At 41.5% G+C, this 14,260-nt stretch overlaps 1 protein-coding gene and 1 pseudogene across 8 annotated transcripts in view; one reads left to right on the top strand and one right to left on the bottom strand.

The window, feature by feature from the left end:
* LOC105487472 (NIM1 serine/threonine protein kinase) overlaps window positions 1-14,260 on the top strand; it is a 93,507-nt gene that overhangs the window by 28,987 nt on the left and 50,260 nt on the right. For 2 of the 8 annotated variants that reach the window (XM_011750921.3, XM_071098965.1), the window contains exons 1-2: window positions 9,654-9,863; window positions 14,064-14,246. The exons of 2 other annotated variants lie outside the window; for them this stretch is intronic. The gene's annotated coding sequence lies outside the window, so the exon portion shown is untranslated. Of the gene's footprint in view, window positions 1-9,624; window positions 9,864-9,892; window positions 10,287-14,063; window positions 14,247-14,260 lie in introns of those variants that run through there. 4 more of the 8 variants (XM_071098964.1, XM_071098966.1, XM_071098963.1 and 1 more) reach the window with 3 other exon arrangements.
* LOC105487473 (tubulin alpha-1C chain pseudogene) lies at window positions 9,633-10,198 on the bottom strand (annotated as a pseudogene).

Below are 14,260 nucleotides of genomic sequence, written 5' to 3'. Positions count from 1 at the left end.
GCCGGGTGTGGTGGCTCACACCTGTAATCTTAGCACTTTGGGAGGCCACAGTGGGAAGACTGCTTGAGCCCAAGAGTCAAAGTCAATACTGGGCAACATAGGGGGACCCCCATCTCTACAAAAAATGAAGAAAAAAATTAGCCAAGCATGATGGTTGAATGCCTTTAGTCCCAGCTACTTGGGAGGCTGAGACCAAAGGATCACTTTAACCCAGGAGTTCGAGGGTGCAGTGAACTGTGATCTTGTTACTGCACTCCAACATGGGCGACAGAGTGACCCTGTCACTTAAAAAAAAAGAAAAAAGAAAGCCTGCTTTGTACCAGGCTAGAGACAGCATATAACAAAGTGTTCAGCTTACCTTACACTAAGTATTAAATCCTGGACTTTAAAAAAATGTTAGGTTGTGCTGGGCACAGTGGCTCACGCCTGTAATCCCAGAACTTTGGGAGGCCGAGGTGGGCAGATCACGAGGTCAGGAATTCGAGACCAGCCTGACCAACATGGTGAAACCCCATCTCTACTAAAAATACAAAAATTAGCCTGACGTGGTGGTGCATGCCTGTAATTCTAGCTACTCGGGAGGCTGAGGCAGGAGAATTGCTTGAGCTTGGGAGGTGGAGGTTGCAGTGAACCGAGATCACACCACTGCATTCCAGCCTTGGCAACAGAGTGAGACTCCATCTCAAAAAAAAAAAAAAAAAAGTTAGGTTGTTATAAAGGCATTCAGGAAATAACTATATGGCACACAGTGGTGCTCAAGAATCCTGAGGCTGGGGCCTCCCTGCCTGGGCTTGAATCCCAGCTGGGTAGAGTTACCTGATAGCATCTCCCTGTGCTGACTAAAGCTCCCTGTTCTGAAACCTAATATATTAGCACCTACCTTCTAAAATTCTTGTAAGGATTAAATAGTTAATACATATACAGTATCTAGAATAATGCCTACCACATAAAATGTATATATAAGAGCTAGGTATTATTGACATAATAATTATTATTAAGGGCCAGAGTAGGTCATTGAGATTATTCTCTAAATTTCAATAACATTTTGGATATCTCATTTTCCATATTGCCTTGCTACCTAGACATTTTCATAGTAACAGCCATGTATGTATGTATCTATCATACAGCTTGAGCTATTAAGAACCAACAACTCTCTTCTTATTAATGTTACTTTCCTTTTGTTAAATGATTACCATGGCAAAGAGCTGTTTTCTGCCTTTGAAAAATCAGCTTCACTCCAGAGGTTACCAGAACAGAGAAGAAAATCTGATAGGTGGGAAACCTTTGAGCCCCTAGGTGGATGATTCAGAGGTCAGGAAAGCAGCTGCTTTTGTTTCAAATTAGGTTGATATAAATTAATTCCTGCCTGAGATTTCAACGCTTTGGCAGATCAATGGACTTAGGGATCAAAGGCATCATAGGTGATGTTCTAATGTAAATGTATGAGCCTTTTAAAACACTAATTAAAGACTGTCCCTAGTTTGCAAAAATAGCAGCATCATGAAAGATTCTTTTTGAGGCTTAAAAAAAAATCCGTTGATTAGAAAGATGCAGTAGAAAGGTTGAATATATGACTTTATTTTCATCATAGAATACAAGAACCTATGCACTGTCCCCTCGTGCCTAACACCCCCGGTCGAAGTGTCCCATAATCCACCTGCACTGCTTGGACTCCTGAAGTACAATCCATTTGTACAATTAAGATTTGGAAGGCTGAGGCAGGAGAATCGCTTGAACTCGGGAGGTGGAGGTGGCAGTGAGCTGAAATTGTGCCATTGCACTCTAGCCTGGGAAGCGAGCAAAAAACTCATCTCAAAAAAAAAAAAAAAAAAAAAAAGCCAAAAAAAACCCCAGATTTGTTTTACTGTAGAAATAAATTATCTGTTCCAGTCAATTTCCTTAGTAGAAACACAGAATGTACCGTTGTCCCTCAGTAACTGAGGGATTGGTTTTTTGACCTAAAAGGAAGAAGCTGAGACAAAATTAATATAAGTAGAGGGTTCATTTGGGTCAAGCTCAAGGATTACAACTCGAGAGCACAGATTCAAGTTGCCCTGAAAATACATTCCGATTAACAGCAATAACAAGTGAATTTTTTTTTTTTTTTTTGAGACAGCTTCTCGCTCTGTCACCCAGGCTGGGGGGCAGTGGCGTGATCTCGGCTCACTGCAACCTCTACCTCCCGGGTTCAAGCAATTCTCTGCCTCAGCCTCCTGAGTAGCTGGGATTACAGGCATCCACCATCACACCCAGCTAATTTTTGTATTTTTAGTAGAGATAGGATTTCACCTCTTGACCAGGCTGGTCTTGAACCTCTGACCTTGTGATCCACCTGCCTTGGCCTCCCAAAGTTCTGGGATTACAGGCTTGAACCACCGTGCCTGGCCACAAGTGGATTTTTAAAAGGGGGACAGATACAAATAGAGTGGGCTGATACAAAGTTGTTTTCCAGGGATTCTCATTCATTTACAGAAATAACATTGATTTGCAATTGACTATATATTCTTCAGCTACAGTGTCAGGTTTATAGTGGCCAGTGTGGAATTATTAGTTCAATTTTTAGCTTCTTGTGGCAATAGCAAGCAGTGTCAAGAGATGATTGCATATTGCACCACTACACTCCAGCCTGGGCAACAGAACGAGACCCTCTTTCCAAAAATAATAATAATTAAAAAAAAGAGATAACTACATAGCTCAAAAAGGCATGATTACTGTCTTATTTTAATATCTCTTTGGACCTAACAATTAAAAGGACTTGCATTCCTCAGATAAAAGTTATTTTCTTTTTTTTTAAAGTTGAACAATTTTAATTAAGTTACTCGTAAGCAGTAAAATTTTATGCAGTTTCATGAAAAGGCCCGTGTTTTGCATGCCTAAATGATTTTTCATTGTCTTTACTTGAAGGTTTTGAAGATAGGAACTTCTCCTGAATCATTCTAGTGGTTGAATAAAGTACATATTCTGGGGTGCTACTCACAGTGAATTTATGGCTTGTCCAAATAAATTTACTAGCAATAGGTGATTTTTTAGGGGGATCTTCAGTCATACAGTGAAGCCAATGAAGCCACTCAAGAGGCACCAGGCTTCCATCCACATCCCAGGATGTGCTTCTGCCATTCATTTCAGTAGCATATATAACCTCTCTGTGATGGCCAGAAAACCACTTGTTGTCTTCATAGTATTTGTTTCCTTATTTGTCTTCAAAGTCAAAAAGGGTCACCACCCTTAAGAAGCTGACAACCTGACAAGAGAGACAGCCTGATATAAAAGTCATAACTGTATAGAGTTGTGGAGAAAATCACAATGCTAGCGGCAGGTGTTGGAAGTACAAAAGAGAACTCTACCTGGTTTATGGTGAGTGGGTCGGTGAGGGAAGCTTCCTGAAAGAGGTATCACTGAAATGAGTCTTAAAGGAGCAGTAGGAATTTGCAGAAGGTGGGAGCATGCCTGGTGCCTTCAAGTAAGAGTAGAGGAGACCAGCATGGCTGTAGTGTAATTTCTTTTTTTTTTTTTTTTTTTTTTTTTTTGAGACTGAGTCTGGCTCTGTCGCCCAGGCTGGAGTGCAGTGGCCGGATCTCAGCTCACTGCAAGCTCCGCCTCCCGGGTTTACGCCATTCTCCTGCCTCAGCCTCCGGAGTAGCTGGGACCACAGGCGCCCACCACCTCGCCCGGCTAGTTTTTTGTATTTTTTAGTAGAGATGGGGTTTCACCGTGTTAGCCAGGATGGTCTCGATCTCCTGACCTTGTGATCCGCCCGTCTCAGCCTCCCAAAGTGCTGGGATTACAGGCTTGAGCCACCGTGCCCGGCTTGTAGTGTAGTTTCAAGGGTGTGATTGAGAATGACTTTAGGAAGGATGGGGACCATGTTGGGCAGGGCCTTGAATGCCCTTTTAAGGGTTTTAGCTTTTACTCTAAGTGAGATGGGAAGCCATCAAAGGGTTTTGCGTAGAGAAGTGACATAATTTGACATTTTTAGAAGGATCTTTCTGGATGCTTTGTTTGAAACAAGCCCTGTTAAAGGTGGGCAGGAGGCAGGGAAGGACAGAGGCTGTAATGGGATCAAAAGCCAGTGGTGGCTTACACTTGACAGTGAATGACTGTATTCTGGAAATATTTTGAAGGTAGAGCCCATGGGATTTCCTGACAGATTGGGGTATGAGAGAGAAACAGGAGTGAGGATGTTTGACTTCAGCTAGAAGGATGTGTTGCCATTTACCAATATGGGGAAAACTGTGAGAGGAATAAGTCTGGAGAAGAAAATCAGAAGTTTAGTTCTCCTACTTTAAAGTAAATATGAGAGAGTACTCCCCAAAGGATGGTAGTTTTTCCTAAAGAGGAACTAGATGGAGGACATAGTGAAGATAAAGTCATCTTCTCAGAGTCAAGTATAATGCACTCAGCATGATGCCTGTGATGGCAGGTAGAGTGGGTGGATGAAGCCCTCAGTGCATGGAACCTGCTCTCAAGAACAGCTTGTGAGGAGGCTTAACTCACACAAATGAGTTAGAAAGATATGAAATCAAGGACCAGATTATGGGATACAGATCTCAAGTGGCACAGGATAGTAGCAGAGGGAAATGTGAGTGTGGTAGTCAAAGTAGTCTGAAGTAGTCAAAGAAGGCCTCTAGAAGGCAGTGGGGGCAGGAGCCGTCCTCACAGTATGGGGACGACTTGGACAGAGTGGAAAAGAGTCAAGATTGTGAGAATAAAAAGTTTCCATTTGGGGCACAGATAATCCGTGCCTGACTGGAAGAGTTGCTGGGAGGATTTTAAAAGAATTTGTTCATTAGGCGTGGTGGCTCGCACCTGTAATCCCAGCACTTTGAGAGGCTGAGGAAAGCGGATCCCCTGAGGTCAGGAGTTCAAGACGAGCCTGACCAACATGGAGAAATCCTGTTTCTACTAAAAATGCAAAACTAGCCGGGAGTAGTGGCGCATGCCTATAATCCCAGCTACTTGGGAGGCAGCGGCAGGAGAATTGCTTGAACCTGGGAGGTGGTGGTTTCGGTGAGCCGAGATCGCGCCATTGCACTCCAGCCTGGAGACAGAGCGAGACTCTGTCTCAATAAATAAATAAATAAATAAATAAATAAATAAAAATAAAAAATAAAATAAAAGAATTGGTTCTTGGCACATAATAGGCACTTGATAATAGATAGCTAACAATATTTCTTATACTGGGGGAATAGCTGGAGATAGAACTGTGTAAAACTCTCTTGAATTCAGCCCGCCTTCCACATCCCTGTGTTTCCTACAACTTTACTACCCTTTGCCCTTTTTCCTCTCTTGGGTTGTCCTCTAACACTGCCAGTAGAGCACCTTCAAATGTGACTTTCTAGGTTATCTCAGGGGAGAAAGGGAATTGGGCTATGCTATTTCACAAGTCCATCTAGGGTTCATTATGGGTTTTTTACATTTGTGATTTATTATGAGTTTTTACTATTTTTATGGATTTTATCAATCTCATCCATGTGGATACTACAAAGGTCCAGAAGGGGGCAATGTGACACTTGGATTTAAGAGGTTTTTTTTCCACAAATGTTTTGGAATTCATCCCATATTGTCTAATCCACGATTTCAGAAGGGCAGGGCTGGAATGATCTGTAAACATCATAGGGTCCAACACTCTCACTTGCCAGTAAAGATACTGAGCCCAGAGGGTGGAAAAGACTGGCTCAAGGTCACAAAGACATTTTGTGGGAAAGCTGAGACTGTAATCTTGTTCTGACCCTGAGTCTGTATTATTCCATGACCTCACTTGGTTGTTTAATTTGGGGAAATCTCCCTCAAAAGCAGAGATTCTTAAAACTGTGTCATCTACTGATAACTTTTAAAGGACTAAAATTCTCATAACTCCTTGGTTGAGACCTTTTTTTTTTTTTCTTGACTCCAGTCACCCAGGCTGGAGTGCAGTGGCACAATCTTGGCTCACTGCAACTTCCGCCTCCTGGGTTCATGCCATTCTCCTGCCTCAGCCTCCTGAGTAGCTGAGACTACAGGTGCCCGCCACCACACCCAGCTAATTTTTTGTAGTTTTAGTAGAGACAGAGTTTTACTATATTAGCCAGGATGGCCTCGACCTCCTGACCTTGTGATCCGCCCACTTTGGCCTCCCAAAGTCCTGGGATTACAGGCGTGAGCCACCATGCCAGGCCGAGACCTATTTTATTATAAATAAATATAAACAAAAATTTTACGTTAAAGATACTCAAAATGTACAAATATAAAACTCCAATTTAAATGTATTTTTCCAACCAGGTGCTGTGGCTAACTCCGGTAATCCCAGCACTTTGGGAGGCCGCAGCAGGCAGATTACTTGAACCCAAGAGTTCAAGACTAGCCTGGCCAAAATGGCAAAACCCTGTCTCTACTAAAAAAAACCCCCAAAATCAGCTAGATGTGGCAGAGCGCATCTTTGGTCCCAGATACTTGGAAGGCTGAGGTGGGAGGCTCTCTTGAGACCAGGAAGTGGAGGGTGCAGTGAACTGAGATCATTCCACTGTACTCCAGCCTGGGTGACAGAATGAGACCCTGTCTCAAAAATAATTAATTAATTAACTTTATTTTCCTTAAAGCTTGTATACATATAAAGCAAAACAAATTTTACTGAGTTAGGTACAAAAAAAACCTTCAAACCAATGAAATTTAGATTAACAGTATTACACGAAAGTGTAGATGATATTGTTTTGTTGAAATTAATTTGCTACTCATAAGTGAATGTAGTACTTTTTAAAACAATGACACACTTACTTGCTTCACCTTAGTTTCTTTAACATGACCAGTCCTCAACAAAGATTCTTGGGCCGGTTGTGGTGGCTCATGCCTGTAATTTCAGCACTTTGGGAGGCCGAGGCAGGTGAATCACCTGAGGTCAGGAGTTCAAGGCTAGCCTGGCCAGCATGGAGAAACCCTGTCTCTACTAAAAATACAAAAATTAGCTGGGCGTGGTGGTGGGAGCCTGTAATCCCAGCTATGCGGGAGGCTGAGGCAGGAGAATCACTTGAACTGGAAGGTGGAGGTTGCAGTGAGCTGAGATCGTGCCATTGCACTCCAACCTGGGCTACAAGAGCAAAACTCCATCTCAAAAAAAAAAAAAAAAAAAAAAAAGATTCCTTAATTTAATTTGCCTGAAGGTATAAATAATTGGAAATATTTTGATGTATCAGAAAACTAAAATCAGGACTCTGTCATTGGTCCACTGTACTTTATATCTACCTATCTAAATCTCTATAGGCTATACAGATAGATGTAGACAAGACAGATAAAATTTGTCTCTATTTATACATATTTATCAATATCAACCTATATCTGTATCTTTTTTTTCTTTTTTAAACTTTAGCCTTTTTTTTTTTTGAGATGGAGTCTTGCTCTGTTGCCCAGGCTGGAGTGCAGTGGCACAATCTCAGCTTACCGCAACCTCTGCCTCCTGGGTTCAAGTGATTCTTCTGCCTCAGCCTCCCAAGTAGCTGGGACTACAGGCTTATGCCACCATGCCCAACTAATTTTTGTATTTTTAGTAGAGACAGAGTTTCACTATGTTGGCCAGGGTCTCGAACTCCTGACCTCGTGATTCACCCGCCTTGGTCTCCCAAAGTGCTGGGATTACAGGCGTGAGCCACTGTGCCCAGCCTAATTTTAGCCTTTTTTTTCTTTTTTTTTTTTTTTAAAGAATGAGTACTTCCCTTGAAATATCTCTATCTTTACCTGTAGATAAACATATACTGATTACATATAAATTTCAAGTTATAAAACTAATTATACATGTTATAAAACATTTAAACAACCCAGAAACAAATGGAGTAAGAAATGAAAGCCCTCTTGCACAGACATTAGGTTGCCATAACAAAGGTTGAAACAAGAAAGGCTTAAAGAAGATAGAATCATATCTCTCAGGTCATAATATGCAAGGTAGCAATCCTGGGTTGATCTGATGACTGTGTAGCGATGAGTTTAGGCTCTTTCTCTGTGGCTCTGCAATTCTCAGCACATGGCTTCCATCTTGGTCCAAGGTGGCTGTTTCCATTTACCCCACTGTGTCCACATTCTAGCTAGTAAGAAGATGGGAAGAAGGAAGGGGCGGGAGGTCATGCTTCTTTTTTTAAGGTCACAACATGGAAGTCACATATGTCACTTCTGCTCACAGCCCATGACTGGAACTCAGATACATGGCCAAACTAAGCTATAGCCAAAACTGGGAAATACAGTCCTCAGTTGCATAGCAATGTGCCCAGCTAAAACTTCTCTGTTACAGAATAGTGGTTTTCAAATTTGGCTGCACAACAGAATCACCTGGAAAACTTAAACAAATAGACACCTCCTACTCCACAGGCCAATTCAATCACAATATTTGGGGAGCAGGGCCTAGACTTCTGCATTTTTTGAAGGCTGTCTGGTGATTTTCATGTAGGTTAAGGCTGAGAACCACTGCTATAGAAGAAAGAACAGATGAACGGGGGACAACTAACAACCCCTATCACACTCATTTTCACTCCTCCAAAATTCTGTACCTCACACTCCCTCCCCATTTGTCACCCACTAGTTCAACCTACATTTTGCTAGAGCTTTTTTTGGTGCATGTACAAGTACACACTACATACATGTGCACATGGTCTGTCCTGACACCCAGGAGTGACTCCAGCTTTTCTATATGGGTGTGTCTTGGAATAGTAATATTACAAGAAGAGGCATGAGCCTCTGTATTTGCATGGCACTTTACACTAATAAAAAAATATATTGTTTTCTTGGCTGGTTGCTGTGGCTCACACCTATAATCCCAGCACTTTGAGAGCCTGAGGCAGGGGGATCACTTGAGCTCAGGAGTTCAACACCAGCCTGAGCGACATAGTGAGACCCCATCTCTACAAAAATAAAAAATTAGCTGGGCATGTTGGCACAAGTTTGTTGTTCCAGCTACTCAGGAGACTGAGTTAGGTGGATTGCTTGGGTCCAGGATTTCAAGGCTGCAGTGAGCCATCCTCTCATTACTGCAGTCCAGCCTGAGTGACAGAGTGAAACTCTATTTCTCTCTTTATCTATCTATATCTATATATCTATATTTATACATATATAATTTTCTTATCTATATCAAAGAATGAGGGCTAATGAAGAATTTGTGGTGGTGCGAGAGCTAAAGCCGTCTCTTGGTTTAGCCCCGACAAGCGTCATAACATTGAATCATTTACCTTTTCCCAGTGGTCTGAAATGCCATCTTTATTACATATTAAATTTCCATATATATGAAGATTTTAAAAAAGTATTATTTATTCTGTTAGTTCAGATTGTTACTGCATATTTGTTCACTTTTTAAAAATATTTATTATTATTATTATTATTTTTAAAGACAGGGGAATACTTTATTCAAAACCCATCACAGAAATGGACAGTTTGGGTCTGCAAAAGCAGTCACGTTTTAAAGCATAGGTCAGTAATTGTATATTAGAGCATACACTGCTACATACAAATTAACTGATCAGACCACAACTTTTCAATGTTTAAAACAGAATAAGCTTCCCTGTAAAAGCAGCACCTTTGTGACATTTTTACTTTAGTATTCCTCTCTTTCTTCCTCACCTTCTCCTTCAACAGGATCCACACCAACCTCCTTATAATCCTTCTCAAGGGCAGTCATGTCCTCACTGGGTGGTGAGGATGGAGTTGTAGGACTCAACTACAGCTGTGGAAACCTGGGGTGCTGAGTTAATGGAGAACTCCAGCTTGGACTTCTTGCCATCATCAATTGGGAGTTGTTCCATGAGCAGGGAGGTGAACCCAGAAACAATTCCTTCACCAGAGCTGTGGAAAACCAAGAAGCCCTGGAGAACCATGCACTGGTCAGCCAGTTTACAAATTTGGTCCAAAACGAGGTCAGTGATCTCCTGGCCAATGGCATAGTTACTGGCAGCATCTTCCTTGCCTGTGATGAGCTGCTCAGGGTGGGAGAGCTGGTGGCAGGTGCCAGTGCAAACTTCATCATCAATTACCATGGGTTCCAGATCTAGAAACAATGCCCTGGGCACGTGCTTGCCGGAGCCCGTCTCACTGAAGAAGCTGTTGAAGGAGTCATCTCCTCCCCGAGTGGTCTTGTCACTTGGCATCTGGCCGTTGGGCTGGATGCCATGTTCCAGGCAGTAGGCCTCCCAGCAGGCATTGCCAACCTGGACATCAGCCTGGCCAATGTGATGGAGATGCACTCACGCATGATTGCTGCTTCGCGGCTGCTTGAGCAGATGGTGGAGACAAGGAGGAGAGGTTGTTGCTTCTTACAGTGCGACTTTTAGGTGGTTGATGTAAGAGAACCTGCCTGTTATTTTCTTTCCTTCTTCTAAGGCAAGAGTGACATTTTAAAAAAAAACAAAAAAAACCTTAACCTTCCTCTTGTCCCTAACTACTGCCACCTCTCACTTACCTCCAGTGCTGGGTAAATATTTAAAAATTATCAGATGGATTGCTTATTCTGTGTGAAGGGATCACTTACCAGGTATGAGAGGCTCCTAATAAAGGTTTCAAATCCACTGGAACGTTTTATGATGATAAAACTAAGAGCTTTTGTTCCACAACACTCTTTTCCTTATCCATGGCCATAGCCTTGAGGCCTGTTACCCTGATAGACTTTCTTGAGTTTTGCTCAAACAGAAAACGAGGTTTTTCTAACATCCGCTGAGGGCATCACTCAAGTGTTCTCTGCTTCTTAGTGTGCACACTACATTGGAGCTGAATAAAGTTACAAGGCAGCAAAAAGCAGTTTCTGCTTTGACTTACAAATATTTTTAATGCCCTAAAAATAAACCATGAGCTGCAAACGGATATGAGTGTTCCCGCACTGTTTCTTAAATTAGTTATTTCTGAGCAGATGAAGAATACATTTTGTTTTGCTGCTCAGGTCCACCTTCTTGTGATTCAGTGCATGATTCCATTCAGTATCTTAATGCTATCCCTTTTGTTTGGAGGCAGGCATAGGTCCTCAGAGAAGATGGGAAGATTTATGTTTTGAGAATGAATTATAAATGAGATTAAAATTTTCATTGCAGAAACCCAAGTTTCTGCAATGTTTCTATTGGGACATGACTTCATTCTCTTCTTCAGATCTTTGAAATTCATGGTTTCACATGTTGTAATGTCTACTTAAATACACAGTTTTCACCTTCATGGAGCTAACAGTCAAGAAATCCAGGGCAACTGCCTTAACTTCAGATGGTTTTAGTTTTGGTTTTGGTTTTGGTATCTGTGAAAAGGGAATGACAATACCTCACTTTACAGAGCTGTCATGTTGTGTCATTCATTCATTCAGTCAGTCATGCACGCATTTAATGAGCACTGTTGCCTGTTGTAAAATGAGTAACATTTTATTACAAATATTATATTTTTTGATGTGGTTAATTTTAACAATTATTTTAAAAATTGTATTATAAGCAATTTTAGATATACACAAAAATTGTTTACAGGACATTACAACCCTCATGTACTCATCACCTAGTATAAAAAATTCCCAGCTCATGGCTAATCTTGTTTAATTTAAACTCCTATTGGCCAGGCATGGTGGTTCACGCCTGTATTCCCAGCACTTTGGGAAGCTGAAGTGGGCAGATCAACTGAGGTCAGGAGTTGAAGACCAGCCTGGCCAACATGGGGATGGGAATTTATTTCATTTTATTTTATTTATTGTGTATTATTTTGACACAGTCTTGCTCTGTCACCCAGGCTGGAGTGCAGTGGCGCGATCTTGGCTCACTGCAACCTCTGCTTCCTGGGTTCAAGCGATTCTCCTGCCTCAGCCTTCTGAGTAGTGGGGATTACAGGCATCTGCCATCACACCCAGCTAATTTTTGTATTTTTAGTAGAGACAGGGTTTCGCCATGTTGGCCAGGCTGGTCTCAAACTCCTGACCTCACATGATCTGCCCTCCTTGGTCTGCCAAACTGTTGGGATAACAGGCATGAGCCACCATGCCCGGCCTCCTATTTTAAAGCAAATTCCAGACATATTATTTTGTCTGACAATAATTTTTAAGGATTAATGTTTGATCCCATTCAAAGCTTAATGAAACATTTTTAATCATTTTAAACTGCATTTATAATTTGTTTCATTTCCTTTTAAAAAACTTTGATAGCAAAAATGCTTCCAGAATACTAGTAATTCTTACAAATATAATGATTTAAACATATAGACAAGGGTGAACCTTAAGCTCTTTTAAATACATTTAATTCAGTGCTATTTTAAAACAACAAAACTTCAACTTAAAATCACAAATCTAAATTATCCGATTTTTCATTTTAAATTAGAGTCACAAAACTATTTTGTTACTTTAATATGCCAAGTTCTCTTCACATAACAAGTACATTGAAATACAAATTTCATACAAGTTCATCAAGACAAAAATATTAATACCGGAGGGTTTGAGTCTCTTAAGCATTTCTGTTTTTAACACTAAATCTTTCCAAGGTTAAGAGATAATTGTTAAACTATTACTGTGTCATCCCAGACCCCACAGGTGGGTAGCTCCTACCTCATGTGCTGCATTGGTGGATTAAACTCAACTATCTATTTTCTGTTTCATTCTATACTGAATCATTTTCATAATCTTCCTGTTGGGACCTAAATTCTTACAGATGTTTGACAACTTTGTCCACCTCTGAGGTTAGAGTCATAAAGAAAATGTCAATGACAAAAATGTATTCAACAAGGATGAATTAGATGGTTAAATAAACTTGGGGAACGCTGAATTAAACAGACATTTGTTTGTGCATGTGGTTTTAAAACTACAAGACTGTAAGGTACTAACGCAAATATCTAAGAGGGGTATAATGTGCAGCAGTTCCAGATGTATTTGACTATGGACCTATGAACTATTCCCTCCCCATCTTTTTTTTTTTTTTTGGATGATTCTCCCATGAAACCTAGAACAGAGCCTGGAAATGACCAACCTAGAGGCCAAATCCAGCCTGACACTTCAGTTTCACTTGGCCAGTGTTTTAAAAGTATTTAATCTACACTTTTAAAATTGATAGTTGATGGGCATGGTTGCTCATGCCTATAATCCCAGCCACTTTGGGAGGCCAAGGCGGGTGGATTACTTGAGACCAGGAGTTGCAGACCAGCCTGGGCAACATGGCAAAACCCTGTCTTTACAAAAAATAACAGTCATGGTAGTGTATACCAGTAGTCCCAGCTACGCAGGAGGCTGAGGTGGGAGAAACACCTGAGCAATGGATGTCAAGGCTGCAGTGAGCTGTGATTGCAGCACTGCACTCCAACTTGGGTGACAAAGTGAAATCCTGTGTCAAACAAAAAACAAAACAAAATTTGAAAACCACCAAAAAAACATAAACATACAAAAAATGGAGTTACCAGGCATGGTGGGTGGATTGCACCTCTAATCCTAGCTACAGGGAGGCTGAGGCAGAAGGATTTCTTGAGACCAAGAGTTCAAGACCAGCCTGGGCAACATAGTGAGACCCTGCCTCTTAATAAAAAAACAACTGGGAAATAAAAATTTAAGCGAGTTTACCAAAAAATTCTTAATTGCCAGTTTCTTTTCAAGAATTATAAGATCTGGCAAAAGTAAATCTGCATTTTGGCATGGCTGCCCTGGCTAGAGCTGAGCAAGGGCTGCCTTACCACACCAGGCATAGGCACTGCACTTGGTCACTGACAGAACTCCTGCACTGTTCTCCTAGGCATTTGAGTCTGTGGCGTTGATGGCAAAGGGATCCTCAAGTGCGGTAGAAGTATATATGGGAAGAGCTGACGTAAACCCATCAGACTAGATGGACTGTCCCTGGATGCTGGGTGCGAACTGGATGGGGGTAGACCTGGGCTGAGGGCCTCCCTCTGAGACCAAGTAGGGGAGAGATGGTGTCACAGAGCAGAACTGCTGTCCTAGAAACCAGCCCACACTGACTGCTTTTCCATTTGCTTTGGAATTTCCCCCACTGCACCGCATGGTAATCTTGACATGTGTGTTGAGAAATAAAGAGCTGAGGTAAAAGCAAAGATGATGCAAATAATTTCAAAATGGTAAAATAAACTTTCAAATGAGATGAATTTGCTAATTATTCTCCCTGAAGGTGCACCTGCCCAAGAAAGATTATAACTGAGGACTGGCTGTCTTGAACCTTGTTGCCACACACAGAGAAAACCCAGCTTTTCTTTCAAGGAAACCAATGCCTGACCTTGCCAACCAATGAAAAGGTTGCCTAAGAGCCTTGCCCAGAAGTTTTATCAGTTAAACTCAGACAGAGAGAACAAAGGTGAGATGGTTTTC

Source organism: Macaca nemestrina, chromosome 6 (assembly GCF_043159975.1).
Source record: "Macaca nemestrina isolate mMacNem1 chromosome 6, mMacNem.hap1, whole genome shotgun sequence".
NCBI lineage: Eukaryota > Metazoa > Chordata > Mammalia > Primates > Cercopithecidae > Macaca > Macaca nemestrina.
Note: the sequence above shows the minus strand (reverse complement) of the source record. Positions and strands in the feature narration are given on the sequence as shown.